The sequence below is a fragment of the Bos indicus genome, chromosome 7, assembly GCF_029378745.1.
Source record: "Bos indicus isolate NIAB-ARS_2022 breed Sahiwal x Tharparkar chromosome 7, NIAB-ARS_B.indTharparkar_mat_pri_1.0, whole genome shotgun sequence".
Lineage (NCBI taxonomy): Eukaryota > Metazoa > Chordata > Mammalia > Artiodactyla > Bovidae > Bos > Bos indicus.
Window position 1 is genome coordinate 102,488,130 of NC_091766.1, and position 8,450 is coordinate 102,496,579.

Here is an 8,450-nt window from a genome sequence, read left to right on the forward strand (position 1 = left end):
AATCCCATGAGCGGAGGAGCCTGGTAGGCTGCAGTCCATGGGGTCCCTAAGAGTCGGGCACGACTGAAGTGACTTAGCAGTAGCAGCAGCAACAACAGTCACTGCAGATATTTTCGGTTCAGTTTGCATCTTTTAGTCACTCCAGAAAACAAGACCGGGGCGCTCGGTGTGCTGTACTTATGGGTGTTGGTGGTGCATTCTCAGCAGACAGAGAGGTGAATGATACACACCTGCCATTATAGCTACATTTATTTCTCCAAGCTTCTGTGGATTATGGGATCAGTAAGTTCACACTGAGGTGTTTAAGTCCAGTGCCGTGTCGTTTCATTCCACTGGAGCTTTGCCCTTTATCCGTTCGCGCTTTCTCCAGAGTGTCAAACCTGGCTCCTTTTATCCTCCACGTATTGACTTACTTGGTTGATCTCTCCATAGCTTGGACTTCCCTGGTGGCTCAGACGGTAAAGCGTCTGCCTACAACCCGGGAGACCTGGATTCAATCTCTGGGTCGGGAAGATCCCCTGGAGAAGGACATGGGAACCCACTCCAGTATTCTTGCCTGGAAAATCCCATGGATGGAGGAGCCTGGTGGGCTACAGTCCATGGGGTCACAAAGAGTCGGACACGACTGAGCGACTTCACTTTCTTCCTTTCTCCATAACTTACCTCCCATCTTGCCTCCTCCCCTCCCATTCCTCTGGCCGGCTTCCTAATCCTCCTCTTGTGCTGCACTGCTGCCTTACTGGGTGCGGCTGTCTCTTCCCCCTGAGCTCAGGCAGCTTTGCTGGGCTCTCTATCAGCTTGTGTTCCCTCCCCGCTTCCTAGAGCAAACCCTTCTCCCCACAGACACTCCGGCTTCTCACTGGCTCAGCTGCACTCTTGAACCCGTGTTCTGACACTACCTTGCTTGGCCTTCTCTGTCAGTTTGACAGAATTTGTAGGAAAGGAAGGGAGGAGGAGAAGGATGTAGGGGGAAAAAAAACATCTTTTAGTTTATGGTGTGTCCTGATGTTATAAAATTTGGATTTTCTTTAAGTAAATTGGTCCATCTTTTGGAGTGATTTCTTATCCTTTTACATTTAAGATGTGATGCCCCATTGAGCGGAGAAGGCGATGGCACCCCACTCCAGTACTCTTGCCTAGAAAATCCCATGGATGGAGGAGCCTGGTAGGCTGCAGTCCATGGGGTCGTGAAGAGTCGAACATGACTAAGCGACTTCACTTTCACTTTTCACTTTCCTGCATTGGAGAAGGAAATGGCAACTCACTCCAGTGTTCTTGCCTGGAGAAACCCAGGGATGGGGGAGTCTGGTGGGCTGCCGTCTATGGGGTCGCACAGAGTCAGACTGGACTGAAGTGACTTAGCAGCAGCAGCAGCAGCCCCACTGAGATATTTAAAAAATATATTAATTTTTCTAAGCTTTTTGGCATTTAATTATTGAATCAGTTAGACATTTTGCCTTTTAATGTGAGGGCATGAGATCTAAGCTACTTTTTTTTTCCTGTTATTTAAATTCCACTTTCCTCTTTTTCCCTTTTCTCATTTTCTCTTCTTGTAGCTTCCCTTTTCTTTCTGTTTCCTTCTGCTTGCTTTTGATTTTTTCAGTCTGGATCTCTATATTTCCCTCACATTCTGCTACCAGACGTCACAAAGCCTGCTGACTCTGCCCTGGGGCATCCTTTGCTTTCCGCTCTGCCATCCTCTGAATGTTCTCTTCCACCCTTTGTGTAGTAGTCAGTCAGATTTTAGGAAATCGGGTTGAGTCATTCACAGTAATGAGTGCCAAATAAATTAGAGGTATTTTAGGCTCTTCCTAAGAAAGGCTAGGGAAGGAGAACCCTCTGATTGTCTTAAGATCTTCCAGCTCTAGCTCTCAGTGTGCAGATGAAGTCAGCAGAATTATTTTTATATTCTTCCCTGTAAGGGGACTGTCCTGCCCTAAACAAAGTGTGACTTGCTACTACAACAGATTTCTGCCCCAGGGATACACTGGTCAGAATACTTAGGCCATATATTTTGCATGTTGGAGAAGGTGAGTCTAAAGATTCCAGAAGCATCCCTGGACAGCTCTCTCAATCCTGCTAGCTCTCTCTCACTCCTCTTCCCCAGATAAACAGAAACATGCTTACTTTGTGTGTTAGAAAAAAAATCACAGATGTGAACTGCTTTATATTTATGTCTCAATATGATATTTAACTCATTTCAGTATAGCAGATTTTATGTTATGGTATAATTTACACTTTCTAGGTATTTCCAGTCTTTAAAGTTCTGTGGCATAGTTATCAGACTGCAACTTAAAATAAGTAAGGATTAAGGGACTAAAGAGATAAAGATGAGGTTTAAAGAAAATTGGCTGGAAGGACTAAAGGACAGTGAGTAATTTTCCACTCTTTTGATTCCCCAGTGAATGCATTTGTGAAGATCTTTGTTTTAGAAAGCTGCTTATATCCTGAGTGAAGTCAGAGAAAACACTGAAATGATGAGATTATGATTAGGAAATGGTTGGGGATGGGGGGAGAGCCTATATAACATATTTGTGAGCTAAGTGACTTTTGAAAACTGTCTTCAAGGTGAAAGTAATAAGCCGACCATTTGCCAGTGTCTCTGGAACATACTGTCAACCTTTGATTATGTAAGGGGGCAGTGGTGTGGATAATTAGCAAAGAGTCAATAGTTCCCCATGCTTTTCTATTAACGTGGGCAGGGGAGTGGTTGGTTCAGATTGTTCAGCAGATAGAAGAGAAAGGAAGTCTTTCTCCTCAAAACTTCAACACTTCTTTCTTCTCATTTTAAGCAATAACTTTGTTTCTTATCTCACAGCAGAAAAGAAGTATTATTTCACAGAGGTAATCTGGAGAGAATTTCTCTGTTTTCCTCTCTTCACATTATTCAACCCTTCTGTCTGTCTATGCACTAAATCCTCCATTTCATCCTTCACTGGTGGGTGCCGTGCATTTCTTTCTGTGGCAGCTGTCCCTTTCTCCTCCCCTACCACACTCCTGCCATTTGCTCTTAAGACCCTGTCCTCTGGTCTAATCAAGGACATTGCTCTAGCAAATCTTTTTCTGTCTTCCTTTATGATTTTTTTTTTTTTTTGCTTTTTATCAAATAATTCCAATGAGCAAACACATAAGTTATTTTTTGCTTTCTTAGAAACAGATAACTACAATAATAAAACTCCAAAAAATCCCTTCCCTCCATTTTTTGCTCTTCTTTAGGGCAAAACCCCTAGAAAGAGCTGCTCTCTACACTCTGTGCCCTTTGTTCCCGTTTGTCTTTGAGCTCACCTGATGACCTTGAAACAGCTTTCATGAAGGATATCTGACTTGTACGTGGCTGAATGGGTTTTCCATACCGACCAGCCTGTATAAAGGAGCCTCCTCCATCACTCTGGATACCCCTGGGCTCCCTGCCACTTTTTTTTTTCCCTCAGCCCTCATCGACGCCTGACACGCTGTATGTTCAGAGTCAGGATTCTTTCTTTGTTGACTGCTGAGTCCTAGTACCTAGAACAGCGTCTGTCTCGTAATAGGTACTGAGTAAATATTTACTGAATGGGTAGATAGCTGGATGGTAAGGGAGATGAGTGTTTCTTATTTGTTTTTAAAGTTCTAAGGACTGAATTTGGGTTCTGTTTGGGTGGCATCATGGGGAGGGAGAGAAGGATGTATGTGTGGAAGGAGAATGGGGCTAGAACCCAGGTGTCGCCCGTTTGGCACCAAATCACAATCCTTGGAAGGGGATTCTCCCTGTTTGAGTGAGGATGTAGTGTAAAGGTGGATGATGAGCTTTGTTAGGCCTCAGAGTAGCCAGGTAAGATATCCTCATGTGAAGCTGGACAACCCCAGAATTTTTTGCTCAGTCATAAAGCAAACCTGAGATACGCTAGTTAGGAGGAACTGTTCCCAGCTCTGACTGGCCTCATGAATTCTTGAACAAAATCTGTCACAAACTGTAACTTCTTCAATATATATATATATATTTTAAAATGGAGACTAATAGCCTTTTCTTAAGAAGTGTTTTTGGCTTACAAAGAGAGACAGCATAAAAAATAACATATTATGTATATGAAAATCAGCAGCTGCAGTGCTGTGAAAATAAGCCAATGAGATTTTTAAATTAAAAATATTCTACTTTCAAACCTCCTGTCTCTTCCTATTAAAAAGTTCTCCAAGGCAACGAGCTATCACTATAAAAGCTTGAAATCTGTTTTAATCTTAGCTCTGTTGCAGAACTAATGGAACAGCAAAATGGGGCAAAATTTCTTCCATTTCCTTTCTGTATGTTGAGGATTCTGGACTGGAGTTGAGTTAGCAAACACAGTCTGTCTTCCGTGCCAGCTGTGATCGATTGGTAAGGGCAGCCTCGAGTGCTGTGTGGATAAGCATTGGCGGCCACGCCTAGGTGCAGCAGAAGCGAAACCCGAGATTGATTGGTGCTGTCTGCCTTGGGTTTAGGAAAGATGAATGGCAGCTTGCCTGTGTGGTGTCTTTGCTATCTTGGACTTTATAGTCTCTAAGATATTTTTGAGTTCTAAAATTCAATGATTGGGAATGCCTAGTATATTATATGGTGTCTTTGCAGTAAAGGCAATGATAAGATTTTATATGTAAGGTAGTAAAAATACGTTTTAGTGAATGCTTTTGGAAAATCTTATTATCTTTCATAACAGTTTCTTCTAAAGGTTCTGGGTTTTATATATTACTCAAAATATTTTTACATTGTGTGCTACATGATAAGTGTGTGCAAGCAGCATATAAAAGTAGTAGCTAAATTTTGCCATAGAAAACTCGAGTTAGCATCAGTTAACATAATTCATCTATATCAGGTTTTAGTTTAATTTAAAATAATCTTGCAGTTTTACCCACTGGTGTTGTTTCTTGATAAGCCCATAGGAGGTACTATTTTAGTGTCCAGTAAACAAAGCATTTCAATTGCAACCTTTTTAAATTACTACAGAAACTTCTAGAATTCATTTATGCAGTCTTGGTTAAGATAAATATAAGGGTGAGATGTAAGGGAGCAAGCATATCTAGAGACATTTAGAGGTAGTTCAGCTTTAAACATGGAACCATAATTATAATACAAACCTGATCTGCTTCAGTTTATATTTCTTAGAGCAGTTCTTCTTTGCCCACCACCTGCAACATGCCATATAAAATAAGTTGGAAATGTTCAGTATATGGATCTAATTTCATCTGTTTCTCAAGAAAAGTATCAAAATAGGATACAATTATGTAACTGGATGAAAAGCACCATTATGTTTGGAATATTTTTAGTGCAAAAACCCAAGTGATCACAAGAAAGAAATGTCAATTTATGGAAGTAAGCACGTGTTTGTCATGTAACTGTTAAGTGTGTCTTACTCATCTTCAAACTTGGCAGTGAATTTGGCACTTAAGTTCTTAGAATTTTTGAATAGAAATAATTAAAATAGGACTTTGGATAAATGTACTTTGAAATACATTATTTCATGTATATATATATATATATATATATATATATATATAATCCTGGAGTTATTTGTGGTATTTGAATCATCTGAACCAGTTTTTTCTAATTCCTGATATTTGAAATACTCAAAGGGATTTTTTCTTAAGAACTGAAAAAGACATTTAGATATCTAACGCAGCTCTCTCACTTTCCTTTCCTCACTTTTATTTTGCCTTATATTTTATGTGATTTCTGTGTTCATTCTGGTCATTTGGTTTTATTTTTGTTTTCCCACGTGTTTGGTCTTGGTCATATTGCCTTAGAACAAATACAGTGAAATAAGTCAGATACCACTTTCTAGATGAATCTTAGTGTCGGTCAGACACCGGGTTCAGTGAAGCGTCTGTTAAACTAAGCAAACAGCGGTTTGCCTTCACACCCTGAGCACGTTGTCTGAGTTTCGTCTGGACTGGGTTGATGGTTTTTTACTCATACTATGATTTTGCCCTTTGGTAAGCTGAGTTCGTTAACTGAGTCTATTTTGCCTCCTTCACTGTAAACTCTAACTAGTTGCCTCAGGGTGTCTGTGTTGTGCAAGTAATTCAAGGGCTGCAGGTTGTGCGTTTTTATTTTTTGCTGTTTTTACAAAGTAGTCATCTCCCGCTGGCAGGGTCCACATTGTGTTTATTTTTCTTGGAGCAGTTGGACAGTGCTTTCTACCCAGTAGGATCTCAATATTTGTTTTTTAAATCTTTATGTATTCTTTTATTTAAGATATAGGTTAAGAGGTTATACCATTAATTAGGACTTCACCTATGTGATTCTGATATGAATTCCTCTGGAATCTTAGTTTAGTAACTTTGGATGTTCTCAACTCTTTCAATGTCTCCCCAAACCATTTTTGAACACCTCATTATGAGATCTCCTTCCAGGATCGGAGATATTTTTGGCAATTTCAGATGTCCTATTCCTTTCCTTTCTGTTTTTCTAGATTTATTGAAACTCCAAAGTTATTTTTTCATTGAATATCACTTATAAGCTTTTAGGTGAAAATTTCTGAATAAAGGGTACAGAGGGAGATGTAGGTTAAATTTCTTGTTAAATTTCTTCTTGTCATTTTGATGAACCATGAAAGAGGAAAGAAGAGAATTCCCATATTTAAGAACGTTGAAGGAAATGTAGAAGTGGGAATTTTGTAACTCCGTAGTGAGTCAAAACTGGATAGAGACATGTCTCTTCATTTTACATATGAGGAAATGAAATTAAAGGAAGACTGAGTTGTCCAAGAAGCACGCCTATTGGTAACTGAAGGATCCTCAGACACCTATTCCAGTGCTCTTTCAACCTAACTGTCCTGAAAGGTAAATCATAGGTTGCCCAGATGTCCACACCTCACCTCAGTCCTTGCTTTCTTTGGTCTAGAGTAAATCAAAAGTGACCAGGTACCTCTAAACCTTTTCCTGAAATCGTGAAAAGAGAAACAGTGAAGATGTGCTGAGCTAGGGGTGAGAGCCTGGGTAAAGGTGAGTGGTGAGTGATTAAACATGGAAGATTTCATGCATCATGCTTATCTATTATTTGCAGAGGTTTATTTTTATTTTTTTAAACTTCACCAAATTGCATGGGCTTTTATAGCAAAGACTAACCATCTCATGACCATCAACACGCCCTCAAAATTGTTTTCTTCCTTTTTCTGTTATATAGGAATGCATTCCAATTTAGGGTACTTTAACTGTCAGAAATATCAGAAAGAGCTTTTGCACTTTATGCAATCTTCCCAAACCCCTCTCCTGTAGACACAGAGTAAGAGCAATTTTGAAGCAATCCTTGGTGTTCTTCCCATTGCCCTTTCACCCAGGATGAGGCTTTCAGCTAATTAGCTCTTCCTGACACCTCAATGAGAGTTTTACTGTGCTCTACCTCGTAAGGTGGATTGGGAGAGGTCATACAACTCTAGCCTTGCTGGGATTTATTTGTAAAAACCGTATTTTGTTTAGCTGCTTGACACCTCACATTTCGGTTGCCCGAGTGCTAACAATTTAAAGGTTCCAATGAACTGAAACTTACTGTTTTAACTTTAGGTCAGTTTCTTTACTCTGTTTCTGCCTCTTTTCTTTAGATATTACAAGTCCCAAGTCATAGTGAAGTCATTTTTATTTTGCTTTTTAAAAAATGTGAAGAAATACTGAATGTCAGGATAGGATCACTGGGTTTATTTCTGTAGGCACATTTCTTAAAGATTAAAAGGTAATGAAAGAACAAGAAACTCTTAATATTTTTAGCATACACTGTGCTTTGGAAAGGCCGCAAATCAGAGGGTCGTCCATGCTGTGGTAGATCTTCACAGAGGCATGAAGCCAGATAATGTACAATTACAGGCATTGGTGCTTTATCTGAGGGGTCTCTTACAATGAAACTTTTAAACAGGATAATTGTAGACATCTGCTTCATGTTACCTTAGCAGCAACATAGCCATTATTTGTTGAGATCTTCTTAGCTTTTACAGCTTCACACAAAAGGGCATATTGGCAATTCCGTTTTCTATATAATAGGAATACTATGCAAAATACTGAGCTAGAATTCCGCATTGTTGTAGAAATGCTCAATGTCACCAGAGCGATTGACTTGTTCCACCTGGCTTTCAGACATTTGGAGAAGCAAAACATATGTACCTTAATTGCAAAATGTGGGCTTAATGAACATGCAGCCGTTATGTTATACCAAATGCAACAATCGACGTGATGGCAAGCTCCTTAAGAACATGTCACATTGTTTGGGTTTTAAGAGGCTTGCCTTTGGCAGTGTTTCAGAGAAGAATGTGTTTCTTACATTTGCAGTCCTGTGAGCCAATAATAAAGTGTTCAGCATATGAAGCTGGTGTTTATTTTAAATTGCTATGTCAATATTTTTGTTTGAAAGCAGGTTTGATTCCCTGTGTGGACTTTGTTGAAGCCTTCTATCACTGCTTTTTATTTGAGTTTGATTTAGCTTCCTTTCCCCCTGATTTTGTGTTTTGTAG

At 39.7% G+C, this 8,450-nt stretch overlaps 1 long non-coding RNA gene across 5 annotated transcripts in view; it reads left to right on the top strand.

Annotated features, from left to right (window-relative positions):
• LOC109562363 (uncharacterized) overlaps window positions 1-8,450 on the top strand; it is a 537,301-nt gene that overhangs the window by 120,701 nt on the left and 408,150 nt on the right. The window lies entirely within an intron of this gene.